Consider the following 17,201-nt stretch of genomic DNA (forward strand, 5'->3'; position numbering starts at 1 on the left):
CCACTCCCCTTCCAGCTTGCACCTTCTGTCAGGGCAGAAGCTTGTCTGCTTCTCAAAGACACAACAGACTAAAGACCTCCCAGGAGTCTTGCTGCACACAGGTCAATAGGCACAATAGTCTGAAGGCCTCCCAGGAGGTCTGCTGCACACAGGGTAACAGATCATCAACTTGTCTGCTCCTCTGAAGACCCCATAGTCAAAAGGTATACCAAAAAAACAGCTGCATGCAGGGCAACAAATCAGAAGCTTGTTTGCCACGCTGAAGACCCCACAGTCTGAAGACCTCACAGGACTACTGCTATGGATAGGGTCACGGGTCTTTCAGGAGACCTACAGTAATTCTGAAACATAGGAGGCAGGTTCAAGACAGAGACACCCAGGCCAGCTAATACCAGCGATAACCAGATGGCAAGAGGCAAGCACAAGACCATAAGCAACAGAAGCCAATATATTTTGGCATCATCAGAACCCAGTTCTCCCACCACAGCAAGCCCAGGATATAGCAACACACTTGAAAACCAGGATGCTGACTTAAAATCCTAATCATGAAAATAACAGAGTCCTTTAAGGAGGCTATAGATAACTTATGGAAAGAAATACAGGAAAACACAGGTAAAAAGGTAGAAACCCTTAAAGTGGAAACAAATAAATCCCTTAAAGAAATACAGGAAAACACAATTAAACAGGTGAAGGAATTTAACAAACTGGTACAAGACCTAGAAGTGGAAGTAGAAACAAAGAAGGAAACACAAATGAAGACAGCGCTGGAAATGGAAAACCTAGGGGAAAGGTCAGGAAATACATATATAAGCACCACCAACAGAATACAAGAAATAGAAGAAAGAATCTCAGGTGTAGATGATACCTTAGAAGATACTGACAACAGGGTCAAAGAAATTTCAAAGCAGAAACAACTCCTAAGCCAAACATCCAGGAAATCAAGGACACAATGAACAGACCAAATCTAAGAATAATAGAAATAGAAGACAACAAAGACTCCCAAGCTCAAAGGACTCTAAAACATCTTCAACAAAATCATAGAAGAAAACTTCCACAACGTAAAGAAAGAGATGGCCATAAACATACAAGAGGCATATAAACACCAAATACACTGTACCAGATAAGAAAATCCTCTTGTCACATAATAATCAAAACACTAAATGCACAGAAGATAGAAAAAATATTAAAAGTGTTCAGGGAAAAATCCAAGTAACATAAAATGGCATACCTACTAGAATTACACCAGACTTCTTAACAGAGACCCTAAAAGACAGAGGGCATAAATGCTCTAAGAGAACACAAGTGCCAGCACGGGCAAGTATACCCAACAAAACTCCCAAATAGCACAGATGGAGAAATGAAAATATTCCAGGAAAAAACCAAATTCAAACAATATTTATCTACCACCAATCCAGCCCTACAGATTTCATCCAGTTGTGGTCTCCAAGAAAAATATCTTATCCTAAAAGACTGGCACTGTCTCTGTGTGTAATGATAAATGCCATTATCCAAAACAAATGGAACTAACAAATTAGCTGACATCAAGATTTCACAACATGAAAAAAATGGCGTTAAGCAACTTTTAATCAGGAGAGAAAAAAATGATCTCTTCATACTAATTAAGAAACAATTCATCATTAATGTATTATAAGTCAAAACAAGAAATAAATAGTCTCATAGCAAAACTAAAAGGAGAGAATCATATAAACATACTGCCATCTATAACAACAAACATAACAGAAACTAATAATTTTCTGTCTTTACTATCTCTAAACACCAATAGACTCAATTTCCCAACAAAAAGACAAAAGCTAACAGACTGGATAGGCAAACAGAACCCAGCATTTTGCTACATACAAGAATCACACCTCAAAAAAAAAAGACAGACACTACTTCAGAGTAAAAGGCTGGGAAAAAAAAGTCTTCAAAGCAAATGGTCTCAAGAAACAAGCAGGAGTTGCCATTGTAATATACACTAACTAGACTTTCCACAAAAATTATCAAGCAATATGAGGAAGGACACTTCATATTCATCAAAGGAAAAATCTACCAAGAGAAAGTCTCAATTCTGAACATCTATGCCTCAAATGCAAGAGTTCCTACATTCATAAAAGAAACTTTACTAAAGCTCAAAACTCATATTAAACCCCACACAATAATAGGGGGAGACTTCAACATCCCACTTTCATGAATGGACAAGTCACTGAAACAGAAACTAAACCGTGATACAGTGAAATAATAGAAGTTATGAACCAAATGGGTTTAACAATATTTTCAGAACATTTCACCCGAAAACAAAAGAAAATACCTTCTTCTCAGCACCTCATAGTACCTTCTCCACTATTGATCATATAATTTCACAAAACAAGCTTCAACAGATACAAGAAGATTGAAATAACCCAATGTATTCTATCAGTTCAACAGTGACTAAGGCAAGACCTCAATAACAACAAAAACAACAGAAAACCCACATACTTATCGAAACTGTACAACTCTCTACTCAATATTAACTTGGTCAGGGAAGTAAGAAAGAAAGAAATTAAAGACTTCCTGAAACACAATAAAATGATAATACTGCATAGGAAAACTTATGAGACACATTATGGGACCCAATGAAAGCAGTGGTAAGAGGAAAATTCATAGCACTTAGTGCCCTGGTAAAGGAATTGTAGAGATAATACACTAGCAACTTAACAACACAAGTGAAAACCCTAGAACCAAAAGAAGAAGACACACCCAAGAGGAGTAGGGGGCAGGAAAGAGTCTAACTCAGGGTCAAAATCAACCAAATAGAAACAAAGTGAATGATACAAAGAATCAACACAACCAAAAGCAGGTTCTTTGCGAAAACCAACAAGATAGATAAATCCCCAGGCAAACTAACTAAAGGGGGCACTGAGATAGTATCCAAATTAACAAAATCAGAAATAATAGAGAGACATGACAGAAACTGAGGACATCCAAAAAATCATCAGATTCTATTATAAAATCATATACTCAACAAAACTGAAAAATCTGGATGGAATGGATAATTTTTCTAGACAGATATCACATACTAAAGTTAAGTCAAGAGCAGAAAAACTATCTAAATAGGACCATATATTTTCCCCTAAGGAAATTAAAGAAGTCATTAAAACCTCCCAACTTAAAAAAAGCTCAGGGCCAGATGGCTTTAGTGCAGAATTCTACCAGACCTTCAAAGTAGAGCTAATACCAACACTCCTCAAACTATTCAATAAAAGAGAAAAAGGCAACACTGATTCATTCTGTGATGTCACAATTACTTTGATGCCTAAAACACACAAGGATCCAACAAAACATTTCAGACAAATTTCACTTATGAATATTGATTAAAAAACTCAATAAAATTATTGCAAACCAAATCCAAGAGCACATTAGAACCATCACTCATGATGATCAAGGAGGCATCATCCCAGGAATACAAGGTTTTTTTTCAATATGCAAAAGCCCATTGATGTAACGCACTATATAAACAACCTCAAAAAATCACATGATCATCTCATCAGATGTTGAAAAAGCCTTTGACAAAATATAACACCCCTTCCATATAAAAACATAATAAAATAAATATACAGCAAACCAACAACCAAGATCAAATTAAATGGAGAGATACTTGAAGCAATCACACTAAAATCAGAGACAAGACAAAGATGCTCTTTCTCACCATATTTATTCAATATAGTACTCGAAGTTCTAGCTAGAGCAATAAGACAACAGAAGGCGATCAAGGGGATATAAATTAGCAAAGACAAAGTTGAAGTATCACTATTTGCAGAAGATATGATAGTATACATAAGCAATGCTAAAAATTCTACCAGAAAACTTCTATAGCTAATAAGCAACTTCAGCAAAGTGACTAGATATAATATTAACTCAAACAAGTCAATAGCCTTCCTTTATACAAATGGTAAATGGGTTGAGAAAGAAATTAAGGAAACAACACTCTTCATAATAGTCACAAATAATGTAAAATACCTCGGTGTAACTCTAACCAAACAAGTGAATGTCCTGAGCTGGGTGGTAGTGGTGCACACATTGAATCCCAGCACTTGGGACGTAGAGGCAGGCAGATTTCTGAGTTCAAGGCCAGCCTGGTCTACAAAGTGAGCTCCAGGACAGTCAGGGCTATACACAGACACCCTGTCTTGAAAAAAAAAAACAAGTGAAAGTTCTGTATGACAAGAACGTCAAGTCTCTCAAGAAAGAAACTGAAGACCTCAGAAAATGGAGAGATCTCTCATGCTCATGGATTGTTAGAATTAACATAGTAAGAATGGCGATCCTACCAGAAACATTCTACAGATTCAACACAATCCTAACCAAAATTCCAATACAATTCTTCAAAGGCATAGAAAGATCAATTCTCAATTTCATTTGGAAAAAAAAAAAAACAGAATAGCAAAACCAAATTTTAACAATAAAAGAAGTTCTGGGGAAGTCACCATGCCACACTCAAGCTATACTACAGAGCAATAGTGATACAAACTGCATGGTATTGGTACAGAGACAGGCAGGTTGATGAATGGAAGAGAATTAAAGACACAGAAATAAAACCACAGAGTTCTGGGCACTTGATCTGTGACAAAGAATCCAAAAATATTCAATGGGGGGAAAAAGCATTTCAATAAATGGTTCTGGTCTAACTGGTAATCACTATGTAGCAAAATGAAAATATGTCCATATTTGTGACATTGCCTAAAGCTCAAGTCCAAGTTTATCAAGGACTTCAACATAAAACCAGATCAGATACACTGAATCTAATAGAAAAGTAAGTGAGTAAGAGACTCAAACTCATTGGCACAGGCGTAAATTTAAAAGAACTGATAGAAGGGACCTCATGAAACTGAAAAGCTTAAGGCAAAGGACACTGTCAATAGGACAAAATGGCAACCTACAAGATTGGGAAAAGATCTTTAAAACCCTACAACTGATGATAGAGGGCTAGTATCCAATAAATGCAAAGAACTCAAGAAGTTAGACTCCTGTGAACCAAATAAACCTATTAAAAATGGGAAATAGAACTAAATAGAGAATTCACAACAGAGGAATCTCAAATGGCCAAGAAGCACTTAACAATATGTTCAAAGTCCTTAGTGATCAGGGAAATGCAAATCAAAATGACTCCAAGATACCACCTAACACCAATCAGAATGGCTTAGCTCAAAATCTCAGGTGACTGCACAAATTGGCGAGAATGTGGAGAAGGAAGAACACTCCTCTATTGATGGTGGTAATGGAAACTGGTACAACCAATCTGGAAATAAATATTTTCCTCAGAAAGTTGGAAATATATCTACCCAGCTACACCACTCTTGGGCATATACCCTGAAGATTTCGCACAATGCCACATGGACACATTTCCACTATGTTCATAGCAGCCATATTTGGGTTAACCAGATGCTGGAAACAACCCAGATGTCACACAGCAGAAGAATGGATACAGAAGGTATGGTTCATTTACTAAATGGAATACTATTCAGCTATTAAGAATGTGGACATAATGAATTTTACAGGCAAATAAGTGAAACTAGAAAATATCATCCTGAGTGTGCTAACTCAGACCCAAAAGAACATCCATGGTTTCTACTCACTAATAAATGGATATTAGCCCAAAATTACAGAATACCCAGGATATAATCCATAGGACTCAAGAAGGTTAACAAGCTGAAGGCCCCAAGTATGCTTCAATCCCACATTGAGAAGGAGAAGCAATCATGGGGGGTGGGGAAAAAGGGAGGGAGGTACTTTGGTGGAAGAGAGGACAGAGAGTGGAAAAGGGGGACATCCATATGTATTAGAAGGGGGATCAGGAATGAATCCCTGAGGGCCAGAAGAAAGAATGGAAATAGGCTACCTTGGGAAGTAGGAGGTAGAGGTAACCCCTAAAATGTACCAGAGACCTAGGTGGTGAGAGTCACTTAAGACTCAAAGAGAGTAACCTTAGATGAAATGCTCAACAGTGGGAAGAGGGAACTTGTAAAGTCCATATCCAGTAGAGAGATCTGGCATCAAGTGTAGGGATGGGGTTTCCATCCCATAGTCAAAAACTCTGACCCAGAATTATCCCTGTTTAAAAGAACTGTAGGGACAAAAATGGAGAAGAGACTGAGGGAAAGTAGTTCCAATGACCACCCTAAACTGGGATACAGTTCAAGGGGAGGTTCCAAGGTTTGACACTATTACTAATACCATGATGTGCTTATAGACAGGAGCCTACCGTGGCAGCACTCTGAGAGGCCCAATAAGATACTGAAAAGTCAGATGCAGATATTTAATACCCAACCAATGGACAGAAGTTGGTTACCCCTGTAGTTGAATTAAAGAAAGAGTAGAAAAAGCTAAAGGAGGAGGTTAAACCCATAAGAAGACCAACCATCTCAACTAACCTGGACGTCCAATCTTTCAGAAATGGAGCCAACAATCAGATAGCATACACTAGCTGATATGAGGCCCCCAACACAAATACAGTAGAGGACTGCCTAGTCTGGCCTCAGTGAGAGAAGATACACCTAGCCTTAGAGAGTCTTGAGGCCCCTGGGAATAGGGAGGTCTGATGGGATGGGTGTGTGCGAGCATCCTCTTGGAGATAGGGGAGGAGGAATGTGATGAGGAACTGTTGGAGGGTGGACAGGGTGATAACAACTGAATTGTAAAATAAGATTAAAGAATAATAATGATAAAATTTCAATTTATTCCCATATGTCTATGTCTCTCTGTGTTTCTTTACATGATTGTAGCACCCATAGAAACCAAAAAACAGCACATGCGCTTGTCTGCTAAACCAACTCTCCAGCTTCTTCTTGATTTGCTATTTTTACATTTACTTCTATTTTATGTATATTAGTGCTTTCCTTGCAAGCATGCATATGCCTATATCAGAGGACATAAGATACCATAAAGGTATCCTGGAATTGGTTTTAATTTAACTGTGAACTATCATATATGTGCTGGGAACATGTGCAAGAGCAACATGTGTTCTTAATGGTATTTCACATCTCCAGCCACACCTTACCAATTATTCTCAAAATGTCAAAGGAAACATCATTTTTGTTTCTTTGGTTGTGTCAACAGAGACACACTCTAAGCAGCCATGTTGTACTTGTTCTTACCCTGCAGATTTCTAAGTGTTGGGATTAGAAGTAAAAATATTATTCTCTACTGATCTTCAATTCCTATTGCATTCAATTTGAACTCTATAAAGCATCCATTCTAGTCATCTTGAAGTCAAAGAAACCTTTTATGTCTACATATGATAAAATTATATTATAATTCTAAAGAATATCCATTGACTCTCATAGCCTCTTTAGTCCATGTGGTAATTATTCTATAATAATATTATTTTTGATACCTTTTATCAATTATCCAATTAAAATGTCTTACATACTTATAACAACTATGATAGTCACCAGAATGACAAGATATTAATAAACATATATAAAGGATACTCACAAGTTGGTGTTAAAAACCAGCTGTCTAGTTGAATTTAAGGCAAAGTCAAGAGTGGGGAAATTATAGGTACTGGAAAATTCCTGAAGCAAGTGAGGTTATTGCCCTCAGAAAAGAATGTACTACTTCTACTACTACTACTACTATTACTACTCACACACACACACATACACACACCTGTGTGTAGACATGTATATATGTGTATGTATATTACATGCACACATATGTATATGTACAAATATATACATACATGTATAATATGAATATGTAAATATATTTATATTACTATATATAAATGTATATATTGATGAGCTCTGATATATCTGTGGAGTGAGTTTCAGAATAGCCTGGGCTACACAGAGATACTGTCTTGAAAGTAAAAGAAAAAAAAAAATTAATAATTGCTATATGATTCAGTTATACTACTCCTGGGCTTATGCCCACATGTATGTATCTATATATGCACTATGTGTATAATGTTGGGGGTGAAGGTTGGGTGTGTATATAATTAGAAAGATTATATTTCACTATACAAATATTATTGTATCAATCTCATTCACACTGTTGGTACAAAATATGAACTATTCCGGACACAAGCAGTCTGGTTACAAGACATACAACTATCAGCAGGGTAGTCATGATGAACACCTTAATCACAGCACTCAGGAGTCAGAGGCAAGCAGATCTCTGAGTAAAAGACCATCCATTTATACAGAGAGAATTCTAGGACAGCAAGGGCTACACAGAGAAAATATACAACTGCCATATGATTCAGTTGTACTGCTCCTGGGCATATACCCAAAGGACTTTATGTACTACTGTAAGGAATATTTAGACATCTCTGTTCATTGCTACTCTATCCACAATAACTATGTTCCAAAAATGGAACATAGATGTTCATAAACAGAGGACTGACAGGAAATATATACTATGGAATACTAATGCTAAAGAAAACTGAAATTTTGTAATTGGTAAATAAATGGAAAGGATTTAGACAACACCAACGTAAATAGAGTTTTCTCCTACATGAATCCTAGCTTCAGATTTCATTTCTTGCTCTGTGTGTTTTTTTTTTTTTTTTTTTTGGTTTTTGGAGACAGGGTTTCTCTGTGTAGCCCTGGCTGTCCTGGTACTCACTCTGTAGACCAGGCTGGCCTCGAACTCAGAAATCCACCTGCCTCTGCCTCCCAGGTGCTGGGATTAAAGGCGTGCGCCACCACTGCCCAGCTGCTCTGTGTGTTTAACATGAACACAATTCGAGGACTGAGAAAGGAAAAGACATTTATTTGAAAGGCAGTATGTTAAAAGCTAAGGGGTAGTATGTAGTAGTAACAACAAATTCTGAAGTGTAATCCTGGTAGGGCAAAGGCTTAATCAGAATGTTCAAGTATAGAGAAATCAGGCTGAAGAAGGCATATAAAGCCATATAGAAGCTAGCTGTCTGAAAAATATATTTAAAAAACACTACTTAATCTGTAAGAGTTGAAATTAAATTACTTTCTATGGGTAAACAATGTTACCGTAAGGTAGGGATTAACAATGTTAATATCATCACAATGTGGAGGGTATATCCTAAACAGTTAAGTCAGGAAGATCCCAGAGGTCTCCAATCCAACACAGACTATTACACTGTTTTTGGTGAACCACCATAATCACATGGAAAGACCTTATGTCAAAAGATAACATGCACTTCAGTTGATGGACAGAGTTATCTGTATCAAAGAAACCACAAAAATTTCTCTTTTATTCCTAGTATTACTGAACTAAAAAAAAAAAAAAAGGTCATGGGATACCTCACTATTAATTATTGGTCAGAATGTCTCCAGAACTCAATGTTCTGCTGTGAGCTGCTAGGGCAGAAAACACATCAACTATTCTACCCAGTGGTAGACCCTTTATGCTATAGTGCTGATCTTCAACAGCAGCATGATAATTACAAGCAAGGAGATGAAGCCTGATACACTAGAGGTAACTTGTGTATTGTAGAGGCTGGCAGCATAATCCAGCTCAAAAGACAACAAAAGAGAAGGTCATAAGTTCTATGATACAAATGCTATTGCTGTTTTGCCAAATTCACTTTTTAATATTTATAATTATGCCTACAAATTCAGGCAGATAAAAGCTTAGGTCTGAGGAGTTTCTTTTCACAGTAGACAGAGATTAATGGAAATATCTACAATTTGTTTACATGCTGTGGATAAAAAGATGCTAAGTTCCACACAGGACTAGTATATTATTACCACCACCACCAAGGCTTATGGACAACGTATAGGAGGAAACAAAGGAGTGTAAGAAACAAGGTTGTAGCAGAGTACAGTAGTAATTGTATTGAGGTAGGGGAAAAGTAAAGAAAAAAAAAAAGAAAAAAGAACTCTTATTAATTCAAAAAAGCTGATTATCTGCAAAAGATCAAACCCAGGCAAGATCTCACAATAGAAGGAGTACATATATCATCTTCAAGACCAAATGATTCCTGGAGTATTATTGACACTGGATAGTTGGTGGAAGAGGGAGAATGAAGATCTTTGGAGTAAACACTAGTAGATTTCCCATGCTCTCATGGAAGGTAGCAAACACATTCACATCACAGATTTTGTATCCTACATATCCATCTATCTTTCTCTCCTGTATATATATCCTATCTATTTTTAATAAAGAGTAATTGACCCTGCCCTGATCTTAAACTATGCTGCTTTTTTATTCTTTGCTTTTATTCCTCCCTTTCTTTCCCTTTCCACCTCTGTCATGTTCTCCTCTAATAGTAGTAGCAAGTTTTATATTCTCACCCTGGACTTCTGGGTCCTTGTGCCTCACACTTTCAAGAGAGGGATATCTGATTGCAAAGCTTTACATTTTTATTAAAAAAGGCTAATAATGTACATAATACAGAAAACTTAATTGATCCTAGAAATGAAGTACTAGACAAGTCAAATATAGAGTGCTGTGAAAATTAGGATAGAAAATGAAGACAAAAAAAAAAATCAATGCATGAAAACAAGGCAGAAATTTGGTACATTTAGTCAAGGAGAACCTTAAGTTTAAAAGAATATATCTATAAAAATCTTGAATGCTTGAATTATGAACACAGAAGAATATGAAAACTGCATGCAAAAAAAATAGAAAATATTGTCAGTACTATCATATTAAAAAAATAATACTCCAAATGAAGGAAAAGAAAGGACAGTTATTCAGAGACAATATACATGCAGATAGGTTTGTGACATATTCTTTATGTATATTGAGAAATGAAATAGGGAAACACAAGGACATATATAAAAACAGGCCCATCAGAACAAAAACAAAAAGCAGAAGTGTACTGAAAAATGTAATTCAAATCCTGAAAATCTGTGAACCCCAGCTATTTAGCTCAGCAAAACAACTAAGACATTGGAAAAATAATTAAAACAATTCTATGACAAAAGCAGACTAAAGGATTATATGATAACAAAGTTGACTCTATAGGGCAGCAGAAGTAATCCTTATCCTAAAGTGAGAGGTAAAACTACCCAAGAAGGCAAAAAAAGTAAATTATACTATAAACTGACAGCTATGAAAAATATGACAAACAACAAAATTATAGGAATTAATACTTGACACATAATAAATAATCGTCAATTGTCCCCGAAGTGACAGAGCAGCAAACAGCACATATATGAATTAATTGAACTTAATCGGCTACAAACTCAAAAAGAGGACATGCCAATGGAAGGAGTTCATGAGAGTAAAAGGATATGGATATAAGGAACATACTTTGGATTTATTCATGAACTATATTAATTAAGATTTCATCCAGTTGCAGTCTCCAAGAAACCTATCTTGTCCTAAAAGACTGGCACTATCTCAGTGTATAATGTTGAATATGTTACCAAAACATTGGAACTAGCAAATTAGGTGATACCACAATTCTACAATGTGAAAAGCCACTTTTAATCAGGAGAGATAAAAGTAGTTCCTTCATACTGATTAACAATTCTTCATTAATGAATCATAAATCAAACCAAGAAATTAATTATCTCACAGCAAATATGAAAGGAGAGAATGACATATAAATGATGCCAACTACAATAATAATGTACCAGGAACTAACCATCATCTGTCTTTAATCTCTCTCAATATCAATGGATTCAATTCCCCAATAAAAGGACATAAGCTAACAGACTGGTTACACAAGCAGGAGCCAGCATTTTGCTATATATAAGAAACATCTAAATGACAAAAATAGACACTACCTGAGAGTAAAATGCTAGAAAATGTCTTCCAAGCAAATGGTCCCAAGAAACAAGCAGCAGCTGCCATTTTAATATTCCATAAAATAGATTTTCAACCAAAAGTTATAAGCAAGATGGGGAAGGGCACTTTATTAAAGGAAAAATCCACCAATAGAAAGGCTCCATTCTGAACATCTATGCCCCAAATGCAAGGGCACCTGCATTTATAAAGAAACTCTACTCAAGTTCAAAGCACTCATTGAACCCTACACAATAATAGTGGGAGACTTCAACTCCCCACTCTTCCTAATGGAATCAGAGACAGAGACACAGTGAATGAAATAGAGTTTATGAAACAAATGGATTAAATATAATCAAAACATTTCACTCTAACACAAAAATATACCTTCTTCTTAGCACCTCATGGTACATTCTTCAAGACTGATCATATATAATCATTTGCAAAAGAAGCCTTTGATACAAAAAGATTGAAATCATTCTATGCATCCTATCAAATCACCACAAACTAAAGCTAGACTTCAGCAAAAACAGAAAACACACATAGCCATTGAAACTGAACAACTCTCTACTCACTGATTACTTGGTCAGGGAACAAATAAAGATATTAAAGACTGAGCCCAGCCGTGGTGGCGCACGCCTTTAATCCCAGTACTTGGGAGGCAGAGGCAGGAGGATTTCTGAGTTCAAGGCCAGCCCTGGTCTACAGAGTGAGTTCCAGGACAGCCAGGGGTATAGAGAGAAACCATGTCTCGAAGAAGAAATAAAAAAGATATTAAAGACTTCCTTACACACAATGAAAATGATGACACAACATACCACATTATGAGACACAATGCAAGCAGTGGTAAGAGGAAAATTCTAGCACTAAGTGCCCTCATGAAGAAACTGGAGAGATCCAACACTAGCAAATTAACAGCACACCTGAGAGCTCTAGAACAAAAAGAATCAAAAGATACCATAGAGGAGTGGACACCAGAAAATAGTCAAACTCAGAGTGGAAGTCAGCCAAGTAGAAACAAAGAGAAAGATACAAAGAATCAACAAAACCTTGTAGAAAGATATCAGAAAATGAAAATATCTATGTCCAGGGATCATTAGGATTAAATGACTATTTTTCCAAAATCAATGTAAAGATTCAATATAATCCCCATCAAAATTTTACCATAACCCCTCACAGAATATATATGAACAAAATCATAATGAAATCACTAAAAAACAGAAGAGAAAGATTCCCTACTGGACATCTCTCATTACCAATTGAAGATTCCAATATAGGGATCAGAAAGGGAAATAGAGTAGATAGTAATGAATATGTGGGGACCAAGTGAAGGGATATAATCCAACTAAAGTCACCAAATAATGGAGACAGAGGTCCAACTGGCAATCTCTTATAATAAAATGAAGGTTTCATTACTGGGACTGTGTTACAAGTAGTTGAGTTGTTGTACAAAGGGTCCAATGGGAATCCCCAAGCAACTTAGGCTACCACAAAGACTATAGATTGTTCTTCCAGAACTTGACAAGAAGGTCCCATTGCTGAAAACAGCATCTACACAGGACCCTGTAAATGATATAGGTAAATAGGATTTCTCCATCAAATCTCACCCCACAGAACAGACAAAATGATATAAAGACCAAAGAGTATGTAGAACACAAAAGGCCTTATAAGCACAGCATAACCAAATCATGTATGAAAAGTGTAGCATTAAGCACATGGCACACTCATGTATGTATCAATTGAGCTCCCAGAACTGAAAATCAGAGTAGAAACAAGTCTCAAGTCTCACTCCTTAATGCTGAAGCTACCTCCATGTGATAATTGCTAGCAAATGAAAAGTCAATTTTCTCTAATGAAGTCTCACTGATGACAAACCAGTCTTAGCAAAACAGTCACATGTTTTTCAGAAGATGGCCAACACAAAAAAAAAACTTTAATGGCAACCTTGAAGTTATTTCTCTCATGTTTTCTGGTTTTTGTTTCTTGATCTCAAAGGTTCTTAGCATATATATTATGGCTTCTAATTCACAAGTCAAAAGAAATTGGTAGCTTACAGAATGGGGGAAAAAGCTTTACCTTTAAGATTACTAAACAGAATATAAACAGAACTCAAAACCAAACATAAAAAAAAGATCACATGGAAATGTGGAAGCACACTGAGGTAGTTTTTTAAAGGTGTTCAATACCCAGACTTCAGAAAAATGAAAACTGAACTGCTTGATCTTCAAATTTAATGCCACCAGAATGGTTCCTATTGTAAACACAAGTGATTGAAAGGTGATAAGGAAAGTTCACCAGGTTTAAGAGGTAATCTGATTCAGAAATGAAGGAAATCAGTGTATAATTTTTCCAAAAAGTGAAAGAAAACTGTTAAAAAATATTACTCTTCCTGAAAATCTACACAAATGACTGGGAATATAATTGCATTCATGCTCATTGATAACTCTACTAACACTAGCTAGAAAATGTATCTACTTTAAGATTCCATCCAAGAGTCAAAATAGTATATATTAACAAATAAAACAGATTTACTTGTTAATGGCAGAAACTGTAGAATAAGTTGAATCTAAGGTCCAGGAATACAAATTACTTGTTTTCTACTTCCTATTAATATCACACATTGAATATTTAATTTGGGTTTAACTGAAAATATTGGAAGTTAGAATGCTTCTATCATTGAAGGAGAGAACATGTCATATATGAATTATATTTTTTTCAAAAATGCTTTTATTTATCCTGACATGTAGAAAAAGGTGATTCCAGAAGCCATATAATTTTAAACAAAACCCAGGGCCTGATGCATAATACTTGTATGTATGTTGGTAAAAGTGAGAATCCAAGGCAACAAAATCAAAGGGCTCTTGCCATTGTTCATGTTTGTCACCCCAAATTAGTTAATGTCATGCTGTCGATTGTATCATATATTTCTGACATAGGACATATATATCCAAAATGCAGAAACTAAAATGAACTTTCATTCACACTGGCTGGCTTTCTTCAGGATGGAAATTTCTTTGTGGTAAAAATTCATTCATGATCACAGCAAACAAACAACCATACTTTCAGGTACAATGAGTCAAATGAGACTTAAGTTAAATAATTGCTTCTAAAATTATTTCATGTGAGAAACGGAATCTTTTTAGCATCAGTGAAGCAGTCAATACTGAGCCATTAAGCAAGTGTTCAAAAGTCTTTGAGCAAGTGATTTCCAACGCACAGAAGTAGTTATCAGAGACCTTAAAAGAGAGGGAAGTTTCAAAATTTAAGAGCTCTAATGGCAAAGTGATGACTAATGCTATCATTGGGATATAAAATGGCTACTGTACAAATTACTTCACAGCACCCATAAATGGATAAGTGTAAAGGAAAAATTTATGTTCCATTATTTATGGGGTGTGTTTCATATAACTTTACACTTCATGAGACTCTACAGGTAATCAATATTTGCTAGGAAGAAGTGATACAGTGATGTAGTCATACTCATGTTAAAAATGCTGTAAGCAGGACAACTGACAGAAATCAATAGACCAAAGAAATAAAAACAAAAGTAGGAAAGGCTTTCATGTTAGGAGAGCATGATAAAAGTGCATATTTTAAAATGAGGAATATGTAAATATTCCCAAAGTATAAATCCCACAATTTTTTTTACAAATAAGTTAAAATTAAATTGTATGAGAAAGTTATATACAATGTACTTTTAAAAATATGTTAAAACAGGGCAATGGTGGTTCATGCCATTAATACCAGCACTTGGGATGCAGAGGCAGGCGGTTCTCTGAGTTGAGACCAGCCTAGTCAACAGAGTGAGTTCCAGTGCTACACAGAGAAACCCTGCCTCAGGAAAAAAAATGTTAAGAATGATACAACTGTTTTTTTGATACATGTGTGTTAAATATTCTAATTATAAAAAATCATTACTATAGTAATAAAAACTGAAGGCTCACAAATATGAATAAAGCTTGTTAATACTGATAGAAATATTATTTTCTGAACTTAGGTAAACACTGTTAAACAAACTATGAAGATCAAAACAAAATTCTGTACACAGTTACTTTAATCTAAAGTTTACTGCTCAATTTTGGGAGATGCCTTCATCCAGTCTAGCATCAAAATTCTAATAGTCCTATGTAACAATCAAATCAAGATTATGAGTATATACTATTACACCCTTAAGTTTAACAAGCTATAATCTAGCTAAACAAACTATGCCATTTAAATGGTCTCAGTAAAAAACCCCACAGAAATAGTGCAAAATACAAACATACAAAAAATGCAGCTTTTTAGGAATTCAGATATGTTAAAGGGGTTACTTTTGTTTTGTTTTGTTTTGTTTTTCGAGACAGGGTTTCTCTGTATAGCCCTGGTTGTCCTGGGACTCACTTTGTAGACCAGACTGGCCTTGAACTCAGAAATCTGCCTGCCTCTGCCTCCCAAGTGCTGGGATTAAAGGCATGCGCCACCACTGCCAGGCAAGGAGTTACTTTTAAATACTGCTACTATGTGCCTGTTGGGGAGTGTATGTGAACATGACTCTAAGTTCCCAGAAAGGAGAGGTGCTGCTATAACTTGCACCTGTAGCTGCAATTTCAGGCAAATGTACAGCCTAAAGAAGGTGTCAGGAAAGAAACATAGTCTGTAGAAGTAGTAGATACTCTGAATTGCTTAAATATCTCTCTAGCCCAAAGAATAAAACTGAAAAATACTCAACTCTCAGAAATCTTAACTTTTATATGAGGGAGATACAAAGGAGATGGATTCCTGGAAGTTCAAGTCCAACCTGATCTAGATTGTAATGTGTCCCAGGCTATATTATAAATAGGACAGGTTAAATCCAAAAACATTTAAACTAATACAGACTTTGCTAGTATGGAATATTAATAAGAGAGCAGTACATCACCCTTGTATATTCTAGAAATAGTTCCAAATACATTTATTCATGATCAAATGATAGTAAGAATTTTACCATTTTAGAAATTCAATGGAGAGTACTGGATAAAGATCTGAAAATGAATTTTATATACCAACATATTGACTTGATATTACCAGACATTATACTAGTGAAATATATGGACTGCATAGGTAAGAAAATATTTACAAGCAGAAAGACATACCTTGAGGTTGTATATGAAGACTCAATTTAAAGCAATCTAGTCTCTAATCTATTAAATGTGATGCAAATAAAAGTAAAAGTGACTTTTTCCAACTTGACAAGAACTTGTAAGCACCAACTCTGAGGAAAATATTGACTATATACAGTGAATATTCTGAAAAATAAGAGAAAAGAGTCTGAACTAAATAGAACAGGTAAGAAGAGAAAAAAACAGTCATAAATCAAATTTGGTTTGTTTTCTAATATGCTCGAGTTTGGGAAGTAACAGTATTATTAAAAATATACATTATTAAATATTCTAGCACATTAATGAGGAAAAAGAGAGGGCAAATAAACTGATAAAAACTAGGGCGATGACACAAACAAGTATGATATGAAGAGAAACTAGGGCGATGAC

At 35.6% G+C, this 17,201-nt stretch overlaps 1 long non-coding RNA gene across 1 annotated transcript in view; it reads right to left on the reverse strand.

Moving 5' to 3' along the window:
- Positions 1–17,201, reverse strand: part of LOC116102319 — a 29,346-nt gene that overhangs the window by 8,675 nt on the left and 3,470 nt on the right. Inside the window, exon 4 of the long non-coding RNA XR_004123075.1 lies at positions 16,806–16,958. This is a non-coding gene — a long non-coding RNA (uncharacterized LOC116102319). The remainder of the gene's footprint in view (positions 1–16,805; positions 16,959–17,201) is intronic.

This window comes from Mastomys coucha, unplaced genomic scaffold (genome assembly GCF_008632895.1).
Source record: "Mastomys coucha isolate ucsf_1 unplaced genomic scaffold, UCSF_Mcou_1 pScaffold21, whole genome shotgun sequence".
Lineage (NCBI taxonomy): Eukaryota > Metazoa > Chordata > Mammalia > Rodentia > Muridae > Mastomys > Mastomys coucha.